This window comes from Sapajus apella, unplaced genomic scaffold (genome assembly GCF_009761245.1).
Source record: "Sapajus apella isolate SASKATOON/1434 unplaced genomic scaffold, GSC_monkey_1.0 scaffold65, whole genome shotgun sequence".
NCBI lineage: Eukaryota > Metazoa > Chordata > Mammalia > Primates > Cebidae > Sapajus > Sapajus apella.
Window position 1 is genome coordinate 1,851,641 of NW_022437005.1, and position 26,965 is coordinate 1,878,605.

General features: G+C 40.1%; 1 protein-coding gene and 1 pseudogene across 2 annotated transcripts in view; one reads left to right on the forward strand and one right to left on the reverse strand.

Moving 5' to 3' along the window:
• MACROD2 (mono-ADP ribosylhydrolase 2) overlaps nt 1–26,965 on the forward strand; it is a 2,030,631-nt gene that overhangs the window by 927,101 nt on the left and 1,076,565 nt on the right. The window lies entirely within an intron of this gene.
• Nucleotides 14,353–14,850, reverse strand: LOC116530207 (annotated as a pseudogene).

A 26,965-nucleotide genomic window follows, 5' to 3' on the forward strand; every position in this document is an offset into this window, starting at 1 on the left:
TTCTTTTTTTTTTATTCATAAGGTGATTAGAATGCAACAATTACATGGCATCTTAAACACCTCTAATTTAGTGTTTCAAAGTAGGACTTCTGTGCAAGGCAAAGAATATTCTAGAACTCAGTTCGTTTTTATATTCCAAATTATGTTATTGTTACATCTAAAAAAATACTGGTATCTGCCCTTATCTGATTCTGAATGCTGCTAAAATATACTGCTAGACAGAAATTTTATTCATTAACTTTTTTAGATCTTAACCTTTTAAATGTACTGTATGTCCATTTAATCTACAGCTTCACTGTGGCTCCTGACAGGGCACTGGTATCCACAAGGAAAAGCAAATGTTGATTTTTATCAATGTGGATGGTACCAGACTAAGAAAATTTCCATCTGGGCCAGGTATTCTGTCTTTCCAGAAAAATCTTCCAACTACATTTGTAATAACAAAGTCACTGAGATAATTTCCTTTTATTGAGTGATTTCCTCATTCGGTAGGGATTTTAAAAGCCTAGGGCCATTGTGAGCATATGGTTCAGGAACATTATTTTAAAATGTGAATTATCAATGGAATTACAATATAATCTAAGTAAAATGACTTACTTCCTAAATGTTATAAATGTCAGCAGGATATTTCTACAAAAGCTTTTGCTTTTGAGTCATAGTTAGGAGCTGGAGATTAAAAGCTTTTCTTCAGCGTTGTTAGAGCATGGTACATCATTCTCAATTGCCAGCAGTCAATTGTCTCTTGACACAGTTGATTGCTCCTCCCACATGAACCAGTTGATTCACTTGGATTCCTCCAGCCTCACTGGCTGTTTCTTCCCAATCTCTTTTGCTGGTTCCTACTTGTGTCACTCCCCACGCATTACTGAAGAGCCCCAAAGTTCAGTCCTTGAACTCTTTACCTATCAACAGTCATCCTTGCTGGTCTCAGCTAAATTCAGGGCTTTGTGGACTGATAAATTACAAATTTGTGTCTCCAGCCCAGACCTGTCTGCTGAATTTCTGACTTGTACATTCTACTGCCTACTCAGTATCTCCACTTGGATTGTTGGTGAACATCTACAATTTGTCATCTCCAAAACTTTCTAATTTAGCACTACACTCACTTTCAAAAAATACACACATACCTTCTGCAGTTTTCTGCCTCTTAGGTCACAGCACCTCTATTCTTCCATAGCTCAAGCCAAAGTCTGTGGTGATGTCCTTGACTTCACTCTTTCTCTTGCTGTCTACATAAAGTCTCTTAGAAGATATTGTTAGTGCCGCCTTCAAAATATCATAGGAAGAGTTCGAGCAGTGCACTTCTTCTTTTTCTTGCATGCTTACTGCAGTGGTCTATCTTGTTGAAATATCTAAGATAGGTGACTGCATGGACCTCCAGGGCCATTCTTAATCATAGGCCCTTTTTCCTCAGGGTTTCCTAGGCTGGAGCCGGCGTGGAAGAGAAGACTCTCTATAAAAGAAGAAAATGATTCATCTTGTATTTCTCTGCAACTTTTTCACCAGTGCTCAGACTAAAAAGAGATAATAACTGTTGGTCATTAAAAAAATGATAATAATTTTCAATTCATGAACAATCCTCTTTGGGTCTTTGGGGTCATATATAGACTACGAGGAGCTAATTATCTTATATTGTGTCTATTTTCAGCTGTTATAAAAGTGTTTTAAGTTAGACCAAGCCTATTTTTAGTTTGTGGGAAGTTAGCTTGTAACAAAAATCATGCTTTTCAAAAAAAGTTAAGCATATAAAAAAGACAGAAAAATAATACCATATGAAAATAGAATTGACTGGGTATGGCGGTTTGTGCCTGTAATTCCAGCACTTCGGGAGGCTAAGGCAGGGTGGATCACCTGAGGTCCGGAGTTGAAGATCAGCCTGGCCAACATGGTGAAACCCCATCTCCACCAACCAATACTAAAATTAGCTGTGCATGGCGGTGGGCACCTGTAATCCCAGCCATTCTGGAGGCTGAGGCATCAGAATCACTTGAACCCAGGAGGCGGAGGTTGCAATGAGCTGAGGTCACACCACTGTACTCCTGACTGGGTGACAAGAGTGAAACTCCATCTCAAAAAAAAAAAAAAAGGTAGCCTGGTGTGGTGGTACATGTCTGTAATCCCAGCTACTAGGAAGACTGAGGCATAAGAATCACTTGAACCTGGAAGGTGGAGGTTGCAGTCATCCAAAATCGTGCCACTGCCCTGTAGCCTGGGTGATAGAGCCTCAAAAAAAAAGAAGAAAAGAAAAAGTAGAATTGAATACCGCTGATATGGGACGTCTAGACAATATCAAAGGAATAAGATGTGATTGCGAACTAGGAGAGGGGAGATGAGAGCAGCTATTTATCTAAGATCTCTTGTAGAGATAGCAGAGCAAACAGTCTCCAGTCTGCATCACCACACCGTACGAGTGGGAAATAGAGAGACTCAGGCAAATATCTTGTTGGGCTCTTTACCCGACTTTAGCAGACGCTAGGATCTGGACTGTGAAATCTGAGACCAGTGCTGAAGAGACACAGATGAAAGTGAAAATGCTACTGTGTTTTCTGTCACCCAATTTCTTGTCACAGTTAATATCATTAAAACATATGAAAAATATGGAAAAGGCTGAAAGGAAGCTACCAATCTAATAAGATTCGTAATATAAATAACCCTCAGTGTGTTTTTATTCTGGATTGCCTTGCCTCTTTAGGCTCTGATATTTAAAGATGGGTTAAACATCTCCTTTTCAGTATATAAGGTATTGGCACTTTTTTTTTTCTTATTTACTTCTCTTCATAAGGCAGGTGGTTGAAACTAGGTAATGTTTGTCTTTTAAGGCCATCTTCAGAGAGACTCATTTTCACCAGGGGATAATCTGTGTTTTTTTTTTTTTTTTTTTTTTTTTTTTTTTTTTACACCCTCTTCTCTCAATCCCATTGCAAAGATAGATGGGAGTTAACAACTCTGATTGAAATTATGCACATTTTCAAATGCTTTCTTTATACTTTTTAGCCTTCAATAATATAAGTAACATTGTGCTGCTATTGTATTAACAAATCCAGGAAAAAGAAACACCTTACTGTCCTAGACTGATCTTAGTTTCAGAAAACTCTACCCTCAGATAGTGGTTATACATAATACCCACTGTGTCTGATCACCAGAGTACTATTTTCTAAAGAAAAGTCCAGAGAATTTTCTGAAGGCATAACTTAATCATCAAATTACCAGATTTTTAAAAGCTATTACATGTTTCTATCTCTGTTCATTGATTCTGCCTGAGTCATCATCCTTGCAAAAGAATATGAAATTTTCCCCATTGGAAACTAGTAGCATACATATAGAAGGCTTAACTTGTAAAGTTCTCTGCACATGGGGCTCTTGAGCTGTTATATCCTGTAGAAACCCTGGCCATTCAGATATTTGTGATTTTTATTGCTTATCATGTACTTCAGTAATCTTCCTTCTCTACAGAGAATGACAACATGCTCTGCTATGTTCATATGAACTTTTATGTTTATTAAATACATATTACAGTATTTGCATTCAAATTGGTACCTTCAATTATAATTTCTAAACAAGATTTCTTGGTGCATTTCATCGGAAGAGATGCAAAGAAAGAGATACAGGATATAGGATTTATCGATGGCCTAACTCACAGGGACTTATACAATATATTCCTGACCTCTCTGGTGGAGTCTAATGGAAATGGCTTCAGAGACAAGCAGGACTGGGTTCCAGTCTTGTTTCTGTGACATACATACTGCCTGAATTTAGGCAAGTTCCGTGACTCTTCACATGGTCATTGAGAAAATGAAATAACAAATCGGTATCAGTAAGGCACGTAGGACAGGTAGCCTTTTGATGGATATTGCTTTTCTTTTTCCCAGACTACCCTGTTGCCATCTTCACACTTTTACCTAAGGGCAGAGTTTTTGTGTGTTGTTTTATAGGGCATTTTAATCATTTTTGTTAATTGAGCAGGTTTTTTAAAAATAGGAAGCATTATGTTTGAGTGCTCAAGCAGCTTTAGTATATGAACAAATCAGACTCAATACAGCCATGCTAGAGAGATGACCTGCATGTATGGGGTGAGAGTGGAGTGTCACCGGAGGCTGATATCAGAGCCACCTCAGAGTGCTGAACATGATTTCAACTCTTCCACTTGACACGATTTGTTCCCCTTTTTTAAGAGGAAAAAATGCTCTAGCTTGCTATACCTTGTGTTTGCCACCCGTCTAGTGGGCTAGAAAAGTGGGGGACGAGGGAGCCAAAGGTAATGGCTAATTAGAAAATTTATTTGAAATGTCTCAAATGCTTCAAGAAATAAAATTAACTGACTTTATAACCATACCAAATTGATGATAATTATATTGGGCTTCCTGTGATTCCAGTGAATGTGGGTTTTAGCAAAATATACACACCCTGTTGTCAATTTATCCTTGCATTATTATGGAAGAAAATCTTGTAGTGTTCAATTTCTTGTATAGTCATACCACTTAAATTTGTAGTTTCAGTGTAATCTTGCCTTCTCCTGTTTACAACTCTCTGAAAATAGATTGAGTGTGGATCCAGTACGTAAGTGAGATTGTCTTTGCTAAAAGCTTCTTGAAATCACAGGCAAAGGGGAAAAAATGTTGTTACAGCTGATCATTGCCAGAGGGTGAAAGTTCAAGAAGTAGAGAAAAAGAAAATCGTAGCATGTAATCAGAGTTCTCGGTTGTATGCCCCAGAATCCATTCTATGTAGTTTAATCCGGAAACAAACAGGGATGAAACCTGAAAAATGCCCAGCCACAACACTAGACTGTCCTAGTAGAAGCACTACTGCTGCTGTTACCCACATATTGTCACTAAGGACATTAAAGTGTAGGGGACAGAAACTCTGGCACAACTCCTCAAAAGAACCAGATACACTCCCCCCGTGCTTTCTCCCAAGGAGCCATTCTTTCATGCAGCTAATAGTTTACGTTGTTTGCATTCATCTTCAGTGTTCACACATTCGGGTTGGCTTGGTGGCTTCACATTGCGGACTAGCTCCAGGGGAACCGGGAAATATAGTTTTAGCTCTTTGTCTTCTATAGTATAGCAATCAAAGTAAGCTAGAAGGGTGTTGGAATAGATGCTGGTTGAACTGCTTGTTAGTATCTTCTCCTGATGGAGTTGAACTGAAAGGTGTTAGAGGTGTTGCAGTTACCTGTATGTTTGAATATTGTGAATTATTTTGATAATGCAAACACACCCATATAGAACTGAAACTTACTAAGTCAGCAATTGGTCAGGGCCAGAGCTGCCTGCTTGGTTTTGCTCTCTCCTTACCTTAGATACTAGAGTTTTGACTAAAATAGGCAGGTAAGACTTACCTGGTCTAGAAATTCCTGTGTAGTTTTACCTTTCATAAAGCATTTTAAAATTCAGAAATTTGTGAAAGCAGTATTGGTTAGGAATGAGCGAACCTGTCCTTTGGAATGAGTACAATATTCATTGTACTAAATATTAACTATAATTATACAAAACAGACTTCAGTGGGCATACCATGATTTCAGGTAACAAAGTCTAGTTTCATTTCATGAAAGAATGGCTAAAGGAGCTGGGCATGGTGGCTCAGGCCTCTAATCCCAGCACTTTGGGAGGCCAAGGCCGGAAAATGTGTGAGGCCAGGAGTTCAAGACCAGCCTGGGCAACATAGTGAGACCCTATCTCTACTAAAAATAAAATATTAGGAAGGCATGGTGGCACACACTTGTAATCCTAGCTACTTGGGAATCTGAGACAGGAGGATCACTTGAATCTAGGAATTCAAGACGGCAGTAAGCTATGATCATGTCACTGCGGTACAGCCTGAGCAACAGAATGAGACCTTGTCTTTGGGGGGGAAAATAGAATGGCTTAAGGAATATTTCTATTTCCATTTTTCTCTCTTCTAGATTCAACTTTGTCTAAATTCTGTAAGTCTGTTTCTAAACCTTGGCTATTTTTACTCCTCAGTGGTCCGTGTTGGAATGTCAGTTTCTATTTTCAGCAGTTCTATTGCTATATGTAAAACAACAACAAAAACCATTGCTCTTTTCTTCTGCAATTGATCAAAATTCTCTTTGAGGTATCCACATTTTACCTTAATATGTATTCAACTGTGCAGAATGCAAGTGACCAGCTTTACTTGTTAACCCAGGTATGGCTGTAGTCCTCAGAGCCTTTTAATTAGAGTCCATTCTTAGGATGAGGTGCTGCATTTTCTGCGATGGCACCCACTGGCATACAAAAGAAAAACTGAATTCTCCCGGTTGAGCAGTAACATGGATGCCATACTAAATTCTGAATAGACACACTCATGCATCTTCTTGTCCACCAACTACAGGAACGCAGGAGTTTTACTGCTTTATCCTTTTATGCCCAACACCCCATCAGCTCCAGAGGCAGCTTGGCTGCATGCCAGTGTCAGTGGAAAATTAGCATTCTATCCTCACAGGCTCATATCCTTTGTCAAGTCACCAAACCTTCAGGAAAATTGATGAGTCATCTACCTAGATGTTTTTATTCATTTGCAAGACTAACTTGTACAGAGTTTTCAGTTTTCTTAAGGTTTTAGAAATATAGATAAATAATTAATGAAGGATTTAGAATTCACTAAGAATAAAAGCTATAAAAGGTAGTGATTTGAAAGATATGTGTTGTGCCGGAAGGTGTTTAATGGTTAACTGTTCTTAGAGGAAGCCAAAGGAAGTAGTAGGTAGGGAATTTGCCAAAAAATAACGTAGCTGGTTAATATCAATGCTGAGATTGAAACTCAGGTCCCCTGCCTGCCGGATGGGGGATGTGTCAAAGGTGCTTGTTACCAAAGCATAGGTCCTAAGTCTTCATCATCCTATGTGAAGCATGTACATGATGCCACGTGCTAGCTGAGGCCATGCTCTGAAGGATATCTCCATGAAACAGCTATGAAAAATCATATAATATGGGCTACATTCCCAACCCACATCTTCTCAAATTCACTAGAAGCTGTCCATTTTGTTGACAAAACTGAATTTGAAGTATATGCAACAAATGACTTCAACATTATTTTCATGGCTAAAAGTACTTTAAGAGTACTCTTCCTAGGCCAGGTGCAGTGGCTCATGCCTGTAATCCCAGCACTTTGGGAGGCCGAGGCGGGCAGATCACCTGAGGTTGGGAGTTAGAGACCAGCCTGACCAACATGGTGAAACTCTGTCCCTACTAAAAATAAAAAACTTAGTTGGGCATGGTCGTGGGATGCGGAGACAGGAGAATTGCTTGAACCTGGGAGGCACAGGTTGTAGTGAGCCAAGATTGTGCCACTGCACTCCAGCCTGGGTGACAGAGTGAGACTACTTCTCAAAAAAAAAAAAAGCACTCTTCCTGTTCTTAATGACTAGCTTTCCATTAGCTGCCACCAGCCATATTGGTTGCTTACACTGTACGCATGTTTCTGTTTAGTTTGCTCTACTCCTTTGCCCTCTTAAGGGAAAAGCAAGGGAGGTTTATGAAGGACCTTAAAATGAGATAAACTAATTAATTTTTGACTTTTTATATTTTTCAGCAAAGGAAAACATTTCTCCACTCTCATAACACTTCTGATACTAAATGTGTGGATTTTCCACACGTTACCATTCTCATACCAACTAGGTGTCCTATAATCTAATTCTATTCTGGAGTTAGCACAGACCCCACAGTTTAAGGAATCAGTCCCACAGAATGCTCCACTTCAGATGCTAATTATAAGCCTGGGCTTCCTATACTTCTGACAGGCTGTAAATAAGAGGTTTCTTACGATTCCTTCCTTGGGTTCAATAATTTTCTAGAATGGCTCACAGGACTCAGGAAGGCACTTGACTTACCATTGTCAGTTTATTATAAAGGACACAACTCAGGAGCAGCCAGATGAAAAGAATGAGGTATGTGGGAAGGGCCGTGGGGAATCCATGTCCTCTCTGGGCCTGCCACCCTCCCCACACCTCCATGCGTTCACCAACCCAGCAGCTCTCGGAACCCCTTTGAGTTTTTTGTGGGGTTTCATTCCATAGGTGTGATTGATGACATGGGCCGTTGGTGACTGGACTCATCTCCAGCCCTTCTTCCCATCCTGGAGGTGGGAGAGTGGAGCTGAAAATTCCAACCTTTAAATCACATGGTTGGTTCGTCCGAGAAGGGGCTCCCATCCTTGAGTCACCTTATTAACCTAAACTCAGGTATGGTTGAAAGGGGCTTATTGTGAGTAACAGAAGATGCTCTTCTCACCCCTATCACTTGGAGAATTCCAAGCGTTTTAGAAGCTCTTGTGTCATGAACTAAAAGATGATCCTGTCACCCCTATCACTTAGGAATTTACATGAGTTTTACATGTTTTGCGTCAGGAACAAGGGCAGAGGCCAAGTGTATATTTTGTATTAAGTCACAATCAATAAGTACTTTATAAAAAAGTAAATTTATATATAAGTAAACATAACTGCACATTTCTTGCTTTCACAAATTTTGTTGTCAGTATGGAATGATCTCTCACGAGTTATCAAAATCCAGAGTTGAGTTCTTACGTAGGGAAAAATGGGAAGTAGAGGTTAAAACATGTATATTAACAGTGGTGTAGACTCTGGACAACTATCCACGTTTGACTTCCTCCATTTCTGACCTGTGAGGTCTCAGGCAAGCTACTTGACTTCTCTATACCTTAGCATTTCATCTATAAATTCAGTATGTCACAGGCATGTAACATTGTTGAGAGATTGAGATGGTTCATGTCAAGTGCCTGCCATGACACCTTCTCATATCTGGTACTCAATAACAGTATTAAACATTTGGTCTGGGCACAGTGGCTTATGCCTATAATACCAGAACTTTGGGAGGCCAAGGCCAGAGGATCACTTAGGTCAGGAGTTCAAGCCAGCCCAGGAAACATAGGGAGATCCTATGTTTAAAAAAAAAAAAAAAAAAAAAAAAAAATTTGAGCTCCTATTCCCATGTTTTCATTCATTTAAAAGAATCATGGCAAAAAAAATTTTGAAGTAAAAAATGTTTTAAAAATTACTGCAATTTTTTGTAAGTTAAAAAAAAAAAAAAAAGCCAGGCACGTTGGCTCACATCTGTAGTTCCAGTTTCCCAGGAGGGTCATGCGGGAGGATCTCTTGAGCGTAGAAATTCAAGGCCAGCCTGGGCAACATAGTAAGACCCTATCTTTCAAAAAAGGTTTTCCTTATTCTAGTAGAATTATGAACGTTTTCTTATTCAGAATAAAATTTAGGAAGCAACCAGAAAACACATATAAATATTGTCATACCAGGCCCCTATTGATTTCAACAGGGATAGCTCAGGAAGAGACCCAGAGCCAGTGAATGAGACATGAGGTTTATAGAGGACTTACATACAGAGCATTCCAGGAGTGGAAGGCTGGACAGGAAAACCACTAGCATTTGTAAAAAGCATGCAGATTATATAGCATTTTCTCTTAGTAGTCTTCACCAAGCAACCTCCCTTTAACCCAAAACAAAAGGCCCCTGATCTCTGTATAGTCTGCATTCCAAATGATGGGCGAGGGGTTCAGATGTTCTTCATAGATAAGGAGTGAAACTCCAGCTTGACCACTCCTGGATTTTCTCAGGGTATGCTTGAGTTATTTCTGTCAGGTTCATCTGCCATACAGACTCACAGCATGATTTTCCTCTAAAAAGCTTGATGATGCGTTTTGGTAAACATTGTGAAGTTTTAAGTGGACTTCAATTAGTTTTTAAAAAATAAACATACATGAATAAATATAATACTTTCCACATAGCTTTATATCACTTATATATCCCTGATTTAAAAAATTAAAAGGTCTGGTATGGTGGCTTATACCTGGCCTGAAATCCCAATGCTTTGGGAGGCTGAGGCGGGAAGATCGTTTGAGGCTAAGAGTTCAGGACTAGTCTGGGCAACATAACAAGACCATGTCTCTTAAAAAAAAAATTAGCTGAGTATGATGACACATGCACATGCCTGTAGTCCCAGCTACTTAGGAAGCTGAACTGGGAGAATCATTTGAGCCCAGGAGTTCGAGGCTACAGTGAGCTATGATTGTACCACCACACTCTAGCCTGAGCAACAGAGTGAGACCCTGTCTCTTAAAATAATTAACCAAGCAAACCAGAAAACAGTTAATAATCTAGGGCTTTACCTACCTGGTAGGACATAAAGGAAGCATAATAGAGAAAGTTCCTGGAACTGCTGTTCCCCTGCTTCTGTGTGGGCAAACTCTCTGTGACTTATATAACCTTCCTCACTTGCTTGAGACAAGGGAGCTGCTGGGAGTTCTTGTCAGAGGTTTTGCAGAAATTGCCCACAGCTGAGAGTTTCTGATTTAGAGTCGTTGTTCCAGTGAATGGAAATGAGCTGAAGGAACAGTGGTGACACTCACTTTCAGCTAAGCAAGGAGACCTGCCCTGGGCACAGCGGAAAAGCCCAGCCTTGAGCGTTACCCAGCTCCTTTGACCGTTTCTCTCCAGAGCCACGTCTCTCTTTCCCTCCCTTCTTCTGCAACACACAAAACCTAAAAGTTATCCATCTTTCTTCTTTGCAGATGGAAGTCCATATAAACACTTCCATTTCATACATACTCAAATTCCAAGTGATCTTGAAGGACCATTTAAAGTTGAAGTTGAAGTGGCAGAGAGAATGCCGTGCTGATGACAGTTGGATAATTATATAACTAATTTCTAGCAACATTATAATATGATGCCAGGATGTCTTTTTTTTTTCTTTTGTATGAAGAGAATACAGTGTTGAGATTTAAAAATAAGTATTAAGGAAATGGAGTTTTCAGAGAAAAACTCTTCTAACCTCCTTTTTAAAAAAAAAAAAAATTTTTCATGAGACGTTGTCAGGGTTGTCAACATCATGCTTTATGGCTTTTGAAACCTGGGCTTTAACACAAAATTTCTTTTAACATACTGGGGATTATTGTACTTTTTGGATAATGTTGAGGTCTTATTCAAAATTCTTACGATCGTAGAAACAGATAATATGCTATCATTATCTGTGACAGGATAGGAAGAGGATGGGAAGGATAATTAAAATGCTGGGATTGGCTCTTTCAAATTGTGTTCTCTGAATCTTAGCACAGATATAAAATATTGGAATTTAAACTCTTAAGATATATTTTTAAAGTTTCCAACCAGGTATCATGACTCAGGCGTGTAATCTCAGCACTTTGGGAGGCCAAGGTGGGAAGATCAGTTGAGTCCAAGAGTTTGAGACCAGCCTGGGCAACATAGAACTCGGACTTACAAAAGATAAAAGATGATGTGGGAAGATCACTTGAGCCCAGGAGATCGAGGCTGCGATGAGCCATGCTCATGCCACTGCACTCCCGCCTGGGTGACAGAGTGAGACCCTGGCTCAAAAAAATCAAAAACAAAAGGAGAGTTTCTATTAGAATAAATCATTCAGTGCCTCAAACTTTCATTTTAATGCCTTAATTCAACTTTAATGGCTGTTTGTAGACTAAAGTTAATATCTGCAGAAAGTTGCCACTTAAAATAACTTACTATTTATAGAAAAAATATTATAAGGCACTTTTCATTCATTGAAGGTGATGGTTTACTCTGAAATTTGCACAATGAGGATTGGAATTTTTGTTTTTGTTTATTTAAAACATTTAATTTGTTCTAGGGATGGTTTTAAATGCCTTATAGATGATTACTCATTCAATTATGATAACCTATGAGAGAGGTATTATTATTTTTTACTTTACAGTAAAGGAAACAGTTCAGGAACTCGGAGAGGTTAAATAACTTGTCAAGTTGCACAACTAGTAAGTGGGTAGAGCCGGGACTTAATTCTAGGCCGTCTGGCCCGCAGAGTTTCTGCTTATGCCCCCATGCACTGGTGCTTCCTGCAGCATGTCAAAGAGTTTACCAAGACGAATGAGCTCAGATATTTGACTATCTAACCAGCCGTCTGTCTGCCCTTCTGGCCCTTCTAAGATGTCAATGTTTCTTATAAAATGGACATAAATACCTGATGAGACAAGATTTGTATGGAGAGCCATGGGACTATTACCCCTATTCTAGATGCATAATAAAGCAACAGAAGAAGGCCACGTTCTCATTATGTGCGAGCATAATGAGAGCAGCAGCATAGCTGCTCTTTTTTACAAGCAGCTATGAAGCCATAATCCTATGCACATTCAACCCATCTTCCTATGAGATTAGACCATCAATCGTGGTCTCAGCAAAAACATTTAACACATCCAAATGAGAGAAAAAAAACCAGAAAAGTTTTAACGGGCTGGACACGGTGGCTCATGCCTGTAATCCCAGCACTTTGGGAGGCTGAGGTGGGTGGATCACTTGAGGTTAGGAGTTTGAGACCAGCCTGGCCAACGTGGTGAAAACTTTTCTCTACTAAAAATACAAAAATTAGCTGGGCATGGTGGTGTGCACCTTTGATCCCAGCTACTCAAGAGGCTGAGGCAGGTGAATCGCTTGAACTCAGGAGGTGGAGGTTGCAGTGACCGAGATTGTGCCACTGCACTCTAGCCTGGGGGACAGAGCAAGACTCTGTCTCTAAAATAATAATAATAAAATAAGAAAATAAAAGGTTTAACAAAGGGACTCTCTGGAGGAGGACAATTATGTAGAGGGACTGTGACATCCAGTTGAAGACAGACCTCCAGTGGAGAGGGCTGAGGGAATTAAGTACCCAGAGTGCACCCTTCTCTCTTCCTACACTCTCCTGATGGGACTCCTTATTGGCCTACTGGATACCAGAGGGTGAGAGACACCATTGATGAAGTCTATAAAGGTCAGCCTCCAGTTGCAGAGCAGGGTGAAAAATGGGAATTGAACTGAGTGGACCAAAGAAAGATATTTGACACAGTTTTTCCAATCCTATATTTCACACACATACACACACACACACACACACACCTTCCTTCACAACAAGTTTTTCCACTGAAAAATTTAAATCTTTGTTCATTAACTCAGGTTCTTTGATACCTTAGGAAGATTCTGAGAATACGAAACTCCAGAGTCAAATGTATCTTGCCTTTTTTGGCACATTACTCAAGCCTGTTAAGGTCTTCTTGATTTCTGGTTCCATCATTCAACACAGTGGTCCTCAAATCTAGTAGCCGCATCTGAGAATATCCTGGAAAGATCTTGAGAGTACTGATTTTTCAGGCCTACCCCAGAGGTTTAGTGAATCTCAGGCAAGGCTCAGGAATTTCTACGTGTTTTTTGTTATATTTAGTTTCCCAGACAACCCTAATGTAGCCAATGAAAACTCAAGTATCTGGGATCCCTTGATATAACCACATGAACACAAGGCTTGTGCTAGATAGCTTTTTAGAATTTATCTTTGTCCAGAACCTCGCGGATATCCTACTGGGACTAGATTCGGGAGTGTAGAGTGGAATGCTGGGATTGCCTAGGGAGCTTTTCTGAACTTTGGGTTGGCCAAGCCTCATTCTGGAATCCTCTCACTACTACAAGTGAACTGCTATCATTGAAGAGGGCATGTTAAATCCTTCCAGTCTTCTAGTGCAAAAATGTTCTAGGACTCTAGATTTACCAGTAATCTTCTTTACATAGGATTATTTGACTTTTTGCATTACTTTTATTATTTGTATTTTCTCTATGTTGTGCTAGAATATTATGATAGACTCTGAAAATATTTTACTGGATTTGAATCATATCCATCAAACCTACTCACCCATCCTTCCTTCTTTTCTCTCTTCTGTAAGTACTAATTGTTCCAGGAGCCAAGCACATTCCATGCCTTAGGGATACCATAGTGTACAAGACAGCTGAGGTCCCTGCCGTCTTGTGCTTACCTTTCAGTGGGGGATACAGACATTCAAAAAGTAAATAAAACGTGTAAAAAAATTTTTTTTGTTTTTATTTTTATTATTTTTTTTAATTTTAATTTTTTTTATTGCATTTTAGGTTTTAGGGTACATGTGAAGAACATGCAAGATTGTTGCATAGGTACACACATGGCAGTGTGATTTGCTACCTCCCTCCCCTTCACCTATATCTGGCATTTCTCCCCATGCTATCTCTCCCCAACTCCCCACCCCCCACTGTTCCTCCCCTATTTCCCCCCAACAGACCCCAGTGTGTGATGCTCCCCTCCCTGTGTCCATGTGTTCTCATTGTTCAACACCCGCCTATGAGTGAGAACATGCGGTGTTTGATTTTCTGTTCTTGTGTTAGTTTGCTGAGATTGATGGTTTCCAGGTTATCCATGTCCCTACAAAGGACACAAACTCATCGTTTTTTATGGCTGTATAATATTCTGTGGTGTATATGTGCCACATTTTCCCTGTCCAGCCTATCATCAATGGGCATTGGGTTGGTTCCAGATCTTTGCTTTTTTTTTGGTTTCAAAGTTTTTTATTTTTTACAAATATACTGGAGAATCATGCATTGCTGCCATCATTGGATGCAATCTGGGGCCACAGGTCTGCACACTCCTTTGCTACTGGTCCTGTAATAGCAGAACCTTTCATCTTGCCTTTATTATTCACTATGACCTCTGCATTATCTTCAAAATAAATAAACGCACCATCTTTTCTGCGGTATGACTTTAGTTGTTGAATGACCACTGCTGGAAGTACCTTTTTTCTAAGCTCTGGTTTGCCTTTCTTGACTGTGGCCATCACCATGTCACCCACACCAGCAGCAGGAGGTCTGTTCAGCTGTCCCTTGCTCCCCTTCACAGAAATGATGCACAGGTTTTTGGCTCCTTTGCTGTTGGCACAGTTGATTACCGCTCCTACCGGAAAACCCGAGGAAATCGGGAATTTCGCACCAGAGGACCCACCACGTCCTAGCTCCGACATCTTTAACACCGGAAAGAAGGAAAAAGGAAGTAGATTTAAAGGACACTGGAATATGAACTTTGATGCCCCACCCCACAAAAAATATTTTTAATATGGGTATGTGGTATAAAGAAAACAAATGCTACGTGGCGTGGTGGCTCACACCTGTAAGCCCAGCACTTTGAGAGGCTAAGGTGGGAGGATTGCTTGAGTTGAGGAGTTCAAGACCAGTTTGGCCAACATGCTAAGATCCCATCTCTTAAAAAAAAGAAAAAAAAATGCAAATGAAGGGATATGGTGAACTGTAGGGAGTAGGTGGGATGGAAGCAGTTGCTGGGAGGGCCTCTCGAAGGGTACATAGGCGCTGAAAACTGCAGCTCAAAAAGGAGCCAGTCTTGCAGAGATCCGGGAGAAGAGCGTTTGAGGCAGAAGGAACAGCAAGTGAAAATGCCCTGATATAGGAAAGAAACTTCAGAATTCAAGTAATGCAGGGAGGTCATTTCAGAGTGACTTGTCCTTATTGATTCTGTGCTGACCAGCAAAGAGATACTTCCATCTGCTCTGGGTCCCATAAACTACTCTTCAAATGGCAGCTGAAAATGTTTCTCTGTCCCTTCCCCACAAGCTTTTAGCCAGCCCATATTTATATATGCCTGTAAAAGATTAGAATAAAATAAATACATGAAAGCTGCTGATAAATCAAAGCTTTGCTAGTAAACCTCTGTAGCTCGCTGTCCTGCAGGAGCTGATCCAGGTTATATGGAATCTGAAGCTTTTACAATTTTAAAGGTCCTTTCAAAAAAAATTCCAAATAAAATATTGCTGTGGCCTCACTCATGCAAGGAAAGGGCCCAGGAACTTCAGACTAATTGGTTCCATGGTAAATTCACCTGTGCCTGGCACCTGTCTTTAGATAAGAGACTGAGAATGACCAAGAATCAAAATCCACGGAAAGCTGTAAGCAGGAGGCAGTGAAAAAGCAGGTACTTCTGTGAATAACCAGAGCTCTCATGCTCTTCTCCATGTGAGCTCGTGAGGAGACGGGGAGGAAAACTTGTTTAGATTTAACTGTGCAGTTATTATGGCAATCACTAAGAGAGGGACAGGAGGAAATAAAAAGATACAGGCTGCTATTTTGTATTTTGTAAGGAGGCTGCTAAAGGAAGCTTTAGGCAAGTAAAGGAAGGTAGGCTAAGTAAATACATTGGAAACAAGGTGAAATGGAAACTGCTGAAAGAGGTAGAGGTGGTCAGGACCACGCCAGTGTGGGAGGTCAGGAGAGTGTGGACATTGTGTTGGTGGGCGCAGAAGAGCAGGACTCTGACATGGGACGATGGAGGTAGCATAGGCCGAGATGAGAAGGTCTGGGAGTGGAAGTGCAGGTAGGTGGTGAAGGCAGTTGGAAAACGTGGTCGGGGGTGAGTGTGCAGGCAGAGGAGGAAAGATGGTGGTGGTAGTGGTTGTAGGGCAAAGTTCAATTTCATTTGGGCCTATGGAGATCCATTCTTCCTGCCTTGTGTGAAATGTTTTGTTGCATAATTACTTCTGAGTCTCAAAAAATATTCTTATGAGTAATGGGGAATCAGTCATCTCTTACATTATCGAAACAAAGACTTACCTTAATCACAAAATTCTCAGACTGTGGTCCAGTTTGGGTCCAGTGTTTTGACATTTGCTTTCCAGGCAATAATAATGAGGCAAGTTTATTTTTTCGAGGTACATGTCATAATCTAATACATTCATATAATTTGTGAAGAACCAATCAGTGTAATTGGGAGATACATATAATCTTAAATATTTGTCTTTTTGTCTTTTTAATGCTAGAAACAGTCAAATTATTCTTTTAACTATTTTAAAACATAATAAATTAAACTGTAGTTATCCTATTGATGTATGAATCACAAGGTCTTATTTCTTCTGTCAAACTGTATATTTGTACCCATTAATCAGCCTCAATTTATCCTCCCACCGCCTTACCCTTCCTAGCCTCTACTAACCACCAGTCTACCCTATCTTCATGAGATCCACCTTTTAGCTCCCATGTTTGATTGTTAACATGTGATATTTGTCTTTCTATGCTTGGCTTATTTCACTTAACACAATAACCTCTAGTTCCATCCATGTTGCTGCAGATGACACATTCTTTTTTATTGGATGAATAATGTTCAGTTGCATACCAATACCATATTTTCTTTCTCCAGTAACTAATTGATGGGCGCATCAGTTGATTCCATATTTTGGCCATTGTGAATAGTGCTGCAATGAACATGGGAGTGCAGATACCGCTTCATTATATTTATTTCCTTTCTTTTGGATATATGCCTAGTACTGGAATTGCTAGATCACACGGTAGTTCTTTTTTTTTTTTTTTTTTTGTGAGACAGAGTTTTGCTCTTGTTACCCAGGCTGGAGTGCAATGGCGCGATCTCGGCTCACCGCAACCTCTGCCTCCTGGGTTCAGGCAATTCTCCTGCCTCAGCCTCCTGAGTAGCTGGGACTACAGGCACGCGCCACCATGCCCAGCTAATTTTTTGTAGTTTTAGTAGAGACGGGGTTTCCCATGTTGACCAGGATGGTCTTGATCTCTTGACCTTGTGATCCACCCACCTCAGCCTCCCAAAGTGCTGGGATTACAGGCTTGAGCCACCGCGCCCGGCCCACACAGTAGTTCTATTGTTAATTTTTTCAAGAACCTCCATGCTATTTTCGAGAGTGGATGTACCAATTGACATTTCTACCAACAATGTATAAGGGTTTCCCTTTCTCTGTATTCCGCTATCCCTGTCTTTTTGATAATAGCCATTTTAACTGGGGTGAGAGGATATATTATTGTGGTTTTGATTTGCATTTCTCTGATGATGAGTCATGTTGAACATTTGAAAAGCGCTCATACCTGTAATTCTAGCATTTTGGCATTTTGGGAGGCCAAGATGGGTTGATCACTTGAGGCCAGGAGTTCGGGACTGGCCTGGCCAACGTGATAAAACCTCGGATTTAGTAAAAATACAAAAATTAGCCAGGCATGGTGGCATGTGCCTGTAATCCCAGCTATTCAGGAAGCTGATGCAGGAGATCACCTGAGCCCAAGAGGCAGAGGTTGCAGTGAGCCAAGATCATGCCACTGCACCCCAGCCTGGGTGACTGTCTCAAAGCAAAACTAAACCAAACAGAATATGTGGTCAGGGAGAGAGATTTCTTCTAGAAAATATTCTTTCTTCCATGACTTATAACAAATCAAGCCATCCACCTTCCTCAGCCTCCCAAAGTGCTGGGATTACAGGTGCATGCCCCTGCACCCGGCCAACATTTTGATCTTCTGTAGGCACTCTTAACAGTGTGTTGCTTTTTTCTTGCTTTTCAAGCCTGCCAGGTGGTCACTTATTGTCAATCATTAAATATCTGATATCTTATCATTTTCTGCTTTTAAAATATGTTCCTCATATATGCTAAATGTTATATATAAATTAAAATGACTTTTCTTAAATGTCAACTTGTTAGGACATATATGTAATTCTGAAATAGAATAGTTGCTGCCCTCCTGCTCCTCCTCCTCCTTTTCTTCCTCTTCTTTCTCCTTCTCCTCCTTTTTTTTCCTCCTTTTTCTTCTCCTTCTTCTCCTCTTCCTCCTCCTCCTTTTTCTTCTTCAGATATTTGGGTGAGCTCCGAGGTGTATCACCTTGATGAAATCTAAACCAAACAATTTGTGGTCAGGGAGAGATTCCTTTTAGAAAATATTCTTTCTTTCAGAATATGTAAAAAATCAAGTGGCTGCACAGCTGTTGTGTGGGTCAGCATTGGTGACAGCTTCATGAATGTTAACGTTGAATGTCCCATGTCTGCTGGAAATCATCATAAGCCCCTGAATGTGGGTTTTAAAAGGCTTATGGTATGCTCAGGCACGACTGCGGACTGAATGTCACATCTTAGATTTATGCATATAAGCCTACATTTTTAAAAAGAGTAGAAAACTATTTTATGTGTTTGTTTCTGAATGTTCAAGCGTCTCGCTTTATCTTTCCACTCTGCCTTCTATCCTGTCTACTTTAATAGATAAAATAATTTGCAAAGACGGACAGCAATTTCCTTGCCAGGGTACAATCCAGTGTGGGGGATTTCTAAATGCTAATTAATTCCAACCTCAACTATTTTACCTGCTCTTTCAAAGGCTGGCAGCTTGTATTCGTCACCTGAATGACAGCTGTTTCTAACCTCTTTTCCCTGAAAAGAAATAATGAAATTAAATAAAACTTTTGCATGCTAATCACTGACATTCTGAAGAGACAGTTGAAAAGCGCTCAAGTGTGAATCTAACGCAGACTTGAAGAACTGAAAGTCTTTGTCTACACCAACCAGTTGTTGAATTTTGACCAGATATTTGTGAAGTGTAGAGAGAAAGGCTTGCAGGCGATTGATGAGACAGTGTTATTGTAAGTGAGGGAATAATTAAAAGCAACTTTAAGTATATTAAATGTCTACATTTAAGCAAGTTGAGCAGTATACATTTTTATTTAAATTTTATAGTACATAATCTTTTTCATTTTTTTTAATCTGGTGAATGTTCTTCCAAGTCAATGGACAGGTAGAAGAAGCAAGGCTTTATAATTTTTTTTAAATTTTGTTTACAAGCTGTTTTTGCGTTAGAGTTTATTGTCTACTTAATTATCACATCATAATGGTTGATATATTACTTCCCAATCAGTGCTATCCTTTGCCAAAATGTATTTTATTTCTACTATAATTTTAATTTCTGCTTTTTACAGTAATAATTGGAGTTAAGAGCATTTGACTGATTCCTCCTAAACAAAGTAAATTCTATGTGAGGACCATCTTCTTATATAGTAAACATGCACACAGACAGTTTTGGAAAGGATTATTTAACCTTCATGGAGGATTAACATGTAAATATCAACAGTAGATTATGTTTCTTGATTTGTTTAAAGGTACCTACCGCTGAATGTTTTCTCCTGCATGTTCCCGACTTTCTATAAGACCCAAGATAGTATTGTTTAGTCAGAAGTTGTAGATCTCTCAGAGTTCATGCATCTCATTAATTCAAGTTGCTTTGATGATGCCTACTTTTGTTACAAGAGGATATGTTTCTTTTTATTGTTGTTTTAAGGTTATTATCATTCAGCAATTTTATTATCATATGGTAAAATGTGACCTTTTGGTGCTCCTTCTATGAATTTTTACAGTCATATAGATTTGTGCAATTAGTCACTATCACAATCAGATTATAGAAGAGTTTTATCTTTCCCCAAAACACCTTTGTGCTATCCCTTTATTGACACCTGCTCTCCTCACCCCTAACTCCTGAGATGGTATTTTTGTGATGTTAAAATATAAAGAAGAATGAGAAGGAAGAGGAGGAGGAAGAAGAAGGAGCAGAAAGAAGAAAGGAATGGAAAAGAGAGGTAGGGAGGGCACGGAGAGGGAAGAAAGGAAAATTGGGGATGCAGCCGGGTGAAGTGTTCATTGGATCCTTATCAAGGATCGTATGCGTTACCTGAGACAGTATCTTCAAGACATTTCATTCCCTTTTCTCATGTTAGAAGGTGAAATTGTTCAAATGGTTTCTGCAGTCATCCTCTAAACTGGAAATGGTATACTGTGCCTTGAAAGTGAAGTTAGCCCCATTGATATCTTTCCTTGTCCTATACTGTCAGTGCTAGGCTTGTCTGCTGTCAATTTGACATCATTTCCATCTATGGGATGCAATGAAGAGGAACCAAGAAGCACATATCCCAGAGTCCTCTTTTCTTAATGGTTCTGAGTCCAGATTCCCAGTGAAGGGAACCAGTACGGGAGCTGGGAGGCGGAAGAGATATGGAGCCTGTTGCAGCCAAATGTGTGGGAGATGTGAGATTCCTGATGGCTTGCGAACCACTCACTTGACTGCTGCAGACAGTAATCACTGGTGGTACCTTTCCAGGGAATTTCCAGGGCGGTTCCCCATAAGCCACTGAGAACCACCACTCTGGTGTTGCTTCAGGTTGAGGTTTCTGGGTCTGCCTTCTCACCCTTCTGCCTGCCCTTCCCATAACTTCCACTGTGACATTTCCGTTCTTTATCCACTCTGGCTCACCTATCATTTGTGGAAACCCCAATTCCTGCATTAAACTTGCTATATCTGGTGTCTCTTCAAGTGACTTGGTTTTCCTGCACAAATCCTGCTTACTGAACCCTGTTTTAAAGAGAAATTTAGCATATGTGGCCAGCATTGAAAAATGGGAAGATTTCTCTTTGAAGTCCTAATGGCCATTTTTCTTTTCCTTTTTTTGGAGACTGAGTCTTGCTCTGTTGCCCAGGCCATAGTGCGGTGGCATGATTTTGGCTTACTGCAGCCTCTGCCTCCTGGGTTCAAGCGATTCTCCTGCCTCAGCCTCCTCAGTAGCTGGGTTTTAACAGAGCTGGGTTCCACCATTTTGATCAGCCTGGTCTTGAACTCCTGACCTCAAGTAACCCACCTGCATTGGCCTCCCAAAGTGCTGCTGGGATTATAGGTGTGAGCTACCATGCCTGGCTGACTTTTCCTTTGAGAAATCAAGTCAGGAAATACTGGACCAGCATTCTGGACTGAAGACAAGTGTGTGGAGTTTATGAGTGGCTGCCCCCCTTAGAAAGGGTATGATTGTCCACTTTACCACCTAGCCTTGCTAAATAATATCACCTTAGTCTTACTGATTAAAAGCTTACCAATTGCAAAGCTGTTGTCTAGGAACTTCTGGGTATATGGAGATGTGGAAGAAGAACCCAATGCTTTCAAAGAGCTTTGGGGAATTAATTGAGGGAGACAAAAGGAAGTGTGTTACTGCCCTATGATGGCAAAGTACGCATGTGGAATGATCGCTTAAAGGAGGGTGAGAAAATAAAGTGAAAACATAAACTCACTAGCTCACTATTTGGGTATTTTCTTTTTTGAGACAAACGTCTCGCTCTGTCACCCAGGCTGGAGTGTAGTGGCTTGATCTCAGCTCACTGCAACCTCCACTTCCTGGGTTCAAGCAATTCCCTGCCTCAGCCTCCCACATAGCTGGAATTACAGACACCTGCTACCACACTTGGCTAATTTTTGTATTTTTAGTAGAGACAGAGTTTCACTGTCTTGGCCAGGCTGGTCTTGAACTCCTGACCTCGTTATCCACCTGCTTCAGACTCCCAATGTCCTGGGATTACAGGTATGAACCACTGTGTCTGGCCTATTTGGGAATTTTTAAATTAAATAGAGTTTTATGATGGCCTCACTTGGTATTAATACTCTAATTGTTGATGAAATATTAAATGTAATCCAGGCATGGTGGCTTACACCTGTAATCCCAGCACTTTGGGAGCCTGAAGCAGGTGGATCACCTGAGGTCCAAAGTTCAAGACCAGCCTGACCAACATGGTGAAACCCTGTCTCTACTAAAAATACAAAAATTAGCTGGGGATAGTGCTGAGTGCCTGTAATCTCCAGCTACTGAGAAGGCAGAGGCAGGAGTATCGCCGGAACCCAGGAGGTGAAGGTTGCAGTGAGCCAAGATCATGCCACTGCACTCCAGCCTGGGTGACAAAAGCAAATCTCTGTCTCAAAAAAAAAAAAAAAGAATTTCATAAAATATAAACTTAGTGAATGTGTTGGAATAAATGTAAATTAATCTTTTTCCAAGTAAGCAAATTCTCAAAGTATGTTTCTTTAGAGCATTTTTTGTTGATTGCTATTTCTATCACGTATCTATATCTAAATACCAATACATATATGTATTTTTAATATATTTCAGAAAAAAATTTAAAATTTTTCTGCTCTTAAAATTTTTCCAACATGTTGTATTTAAATAAAATACAAGTGGCATTATCAGGTTAATTGCAGATAAAAATAAATCCATGGTTAGCATTGCTAAAATATAGACAAATATAAATCTTTTTCTTTCTTTTACTTTTGTTCTGCTTGGTGTCGCACAAATATGATAGCACATAATTTTTGAAGCAGGATTTTTTTTCACTTTATGTTGAGATGTTTTGTGTGCTGAAATTAAAATATGAGAATAAGTAATTGATTATTGTAAGGTCAATGTCTGTTGATTTTCTTTTCCTCCAGGTAAAAAGAGACGTTAGTTTATCAGTTTAGAGAAAAGAACACAGGTGCTTCCTAGTGGCAGGCAATAGCACACTCCATGTAGGAATTCATAGATAAGCCTTTTTAAAGATTATTTCTTTTAATTCATTTTCATGCAGTGTGATTTTTTCTTTTTTTTTTTTTTTTGTGGAGGGAAGAAGTAGATTCAATTTTGTATTTTCCCCCAATGACTGATGAAAGTATGGATAATGTCTATTTTGTTATGCATGTGAGGTGTATGTGTACACGTGTGCATGTACACATACACATATATATTTTGGTGGAGACACAAAGGACATTTATTTGAGCAACTCCAAACCTGTGTAAGTTTGATCCATTCCAGATGGCCAGATATCTGGCTGTGGGATCCTGGGCTCAGCCCATTTCTTATCTCCTAAATATCCCTTTGTACTTCGCTGAGAGTAGGGCATGTCTTAGAACTGAAGGGGTTTCCTGTTAGGACAGCTCAAAGATTCTCCAAGCAAGCTGGGGACAGTCAAAGTTGTCTTACAGAAAAGGTTCACATCTTTTAACAAATGTACCTGTTTGAAAAGTGCATTTCGCTCTGTAACAGTGTTTCTGGATTTGTTATAGAGGCAGAACAGTAAAGTGAAGTGATTCTGAACATTGGGAAGATCAGGATAATTCCATTTCTGACTCTGGCATTGGCCACAGGCCCTTGTGTATGCTCTGAAAACTAGCTGAGCCTCAGTTTACCTTCCATATATGGGGGCACCAGCAGTACCTACCTCACAAGAGTGATGTAAAGAATAAATGTGATAATTTGAGTAAAGGATTTAGCAAGATGATTGATTCATTATAAGTGGTAAACAAATGGTAACTGATAGTAATAGCATTGGGGCTAAGGCATTTGTGCTAAGACAGTGAGGCTCAAATTTGAGTGTGCATCAGAGTCACCTAGGGGGCTTATTAAAACACAGATGGCCTGCCCCCCACCCTTCAGAGTTTTGACTCAGGAAATCTGGGATTTTGCATTTTTAGCCAGCTCCCAGGGAATGCTAATGCTGCTAGCCCTAAAACCACAGAACAACCACTGACTTAAGGCATTCAGACTCCAGACTATTTCTTTTGGGCAGGTGAGGATTGCAGTTTGGTCGTGTACCTGAGTGAAGGATCAGATGTGGGATTACATCTGTCAGCCTTGGGCAATGCTTCTAAAGCTGTGATCCTGGTAGCTCAGTGCTGGCCCAGTGTTTATCAAGTGCAACAAAACTAGGAAGTCCTGTATTTGCCTATATCTAGCATTCAACAACTCACAAAAACTTTCTATCTTGTTTTTCACACCCTTAACTTTCAAGGAGCAGCTCACTGGCCTGATCCAGAGCAACTTTTTCCCTTCAAGTCATCAGAGAACTGTCACCAGCTGCCGCAATTCTGCCTCCCTTTGGCACAGGACAAATATGACATCCTCTGTGCCCCCACCGGCTGATTGCAGCTCTTTTGAGGAGCGGAGATTTTCTTTCACTCTGGTTCCTTTTTGGGAGTGAATCCATTTCCCTGGATTTTGTCAGGGACGGTTTTGGGTAAGCTGAGCAGGCATGCACTAATACTTGATGGGAGTGGGGAATAGCTGTGAACCAAATATTTTCACTTCTTCACGCTAACTGAAACAGCTACCTTATCTGGTGACACGTATTCCAGTCAAATCCTTAACTAACTGTGGACCGTCCTCAAATACCATTTGCTTATTTTGGCTTTAACAGTGGGTGGCATCTATCACTTATTGATTGTGACAGACCATTGCTACGTTCTTCACCTGCAACATTTCCTTTTATCTTTCCTAGGAGTCTATGGCCTGAGAAGTGGGGTGGCAAAGATACTCATACAGTAACTGTTTCCAGCTGTTCTAATAGCCACACAGACCCGTCTGTCTTGTAGTGTTTTGCTGGTGGCCTCTGTCTACCAAACCTGTGGTGCTGCAAGCTCTAAAATAGGCCTCCCTGGGCCAAGAGCAGGGCAGAGAATTACAGAGAATCAATGGTGGGGCAGAGGCAGGGTAGGTGGCAGACAGGGGACAATAAGTAACTGGTATCTGGGGAAAATTTTAGGAGACAAAGGCTATGTCAAGTGCCTAGCCAAACACAGGACTTTTGCTGAGTAACAAAACTAGTCTTTGAAGCCTGGATCATCTGGATCAAATTATAATCCTGCCAATGGAGCATGCCTTCCTTTTAGGAGCCTGCAAAACAGGTTAATGTTATCACAAAGCAAATTGTGTGTGTAATCAGCATTGTCCTTTCACGAATATGAGTAGGTTGAACTGTCCAGGTGGGGAAGTGTTCTTTCCTCCATCCTGAGATATTCTGCAATGAAAGGTTAAGAGTTATTTTTAGAAATTCTGTACACTTTTCACTTAGATATCCACTCAGCAGTAGGTACAACCATCAGAATTATGTTTTAGCCATTTGGCTTTTCTTTGCCCCCAGCCACCCATTTAACCAAGACCAAAATGTTCACTTTAGTTCCAGAAAGATTTTTTTTTTCTTTGTAGAACAAAAATTCAAGTGACCTAAAAAGGGAATTGACTTTTAAAAATAATCTCCATATATCTAAGTTTGAAATGTTTAACTCTAATTAAAGTTCAGCATAGGAATGATACATTGTCATTTAGTAGAAGAAATTCGTCTTTAAAATAAGTGTGTTATTTTAGCAATTGCAAAGCGTCATCTTTCTGAACAACTTCTCCCCTTCAAAGGCAGAGTTTTAATATTGAATTGCCTATAAATGTTCAAATGTGACTTGCAGGTCAGAAATCACAGTTTAAGTGGATTTGATGGATTTTCAGGCATAGTTTATAATGTGATTTTAGGTTACTACTTGTTTCAAATGAAACATCAAGCTAACAGTGAATAAAAAGTAATGGAGGCTGGGCACTTTGGGAGGCTGAGGTGGGCGTATCACCTGAGGTTAGGAGTTCAAGACCAGCCTGGCCAACATGGAGAAACCCCATCTCTACTAAAAATACAAAATTAGCCAAGTGTAGTGGCACACGCCTGTAATTTCAGCTACTTGGGAGGCTGAGGCAGGAGAATCATTTGAATTCGGGGCACGGAGGTTGCGGCGAGCGGAGATCATACCATTACACTCCAGACTGGGCAACAAGAGCAAAACTTCACCTCAAAAAAAAAGAAAAGAAAAGTAATGAAGATACTTGTCCAAGTTGATTGCCTGGTGAATTAGGCTCCTTTTGAGAAATATTCTCATACTCATGGAAGCAAACATGACCTCACTCATATATTCCTGGTTTTATTTCCATATATTTGAGCACCTACTATGTGACAAGCGTTATGCTTCCAATATGTTTAAATCTTAATTTTGCACTTTGGCACAAGACTGATATAATTGGGCATTGTTGTCGAGAGTGTCATTTAACCAGCATTTAATGCATCTTATCTCTAAGCTGTCCATCAACCCCATTATATTTTTATTATCATTTCCACTTTGTCTTTGTTTAACTGAAGCTCAAAGAAATCAAAAAACTTGATGAACGTCACAGAGTTAGTCCATGGTCAAGTTGTGGTTTCGACTCAAGTGCACGTCAAGGCAAATGTGTGCACTTATTGTCCGACTTTTTTTTTTTTCTACTATGTGTGCGCTTCTTGTCCCTTCTTGACCATCTCCAGGGTTGTCTATGCTGTTACCTCAGCTGATCTTTTGATGATGAGAAACGTATTGGCTCCTTGTGTTTAAATTTCTGAAAAATCAAATTCTTGAAAACGTGGGGCCAGGCTGAAGAGACAGGGTCTGATTAGGGCAGATGGCTCCTAGGATGTATGCCATGCGGCTGAGTTCTGTCATTCTAGGCTACTAGTATGGTTCACCCTGGAGTTTTCAGACTCATGCTGTCTTGCAGACACTGGTTGTTCATTGGGGACCACATTATACTACTCAGGTTCAGGGGAGATGACTCTTCCATAGATCTCTTCTATTGTGGGACTCAGGCACTCTTGCCTGGGTCTAAGGGAATGACTGAATTAAGATTGCAGGATTGAGAAGAAGCATTTAAATCTAAGATGTCATGGGATTTGGCAAGACATAAACATAGGGATTCTAGAATATTTT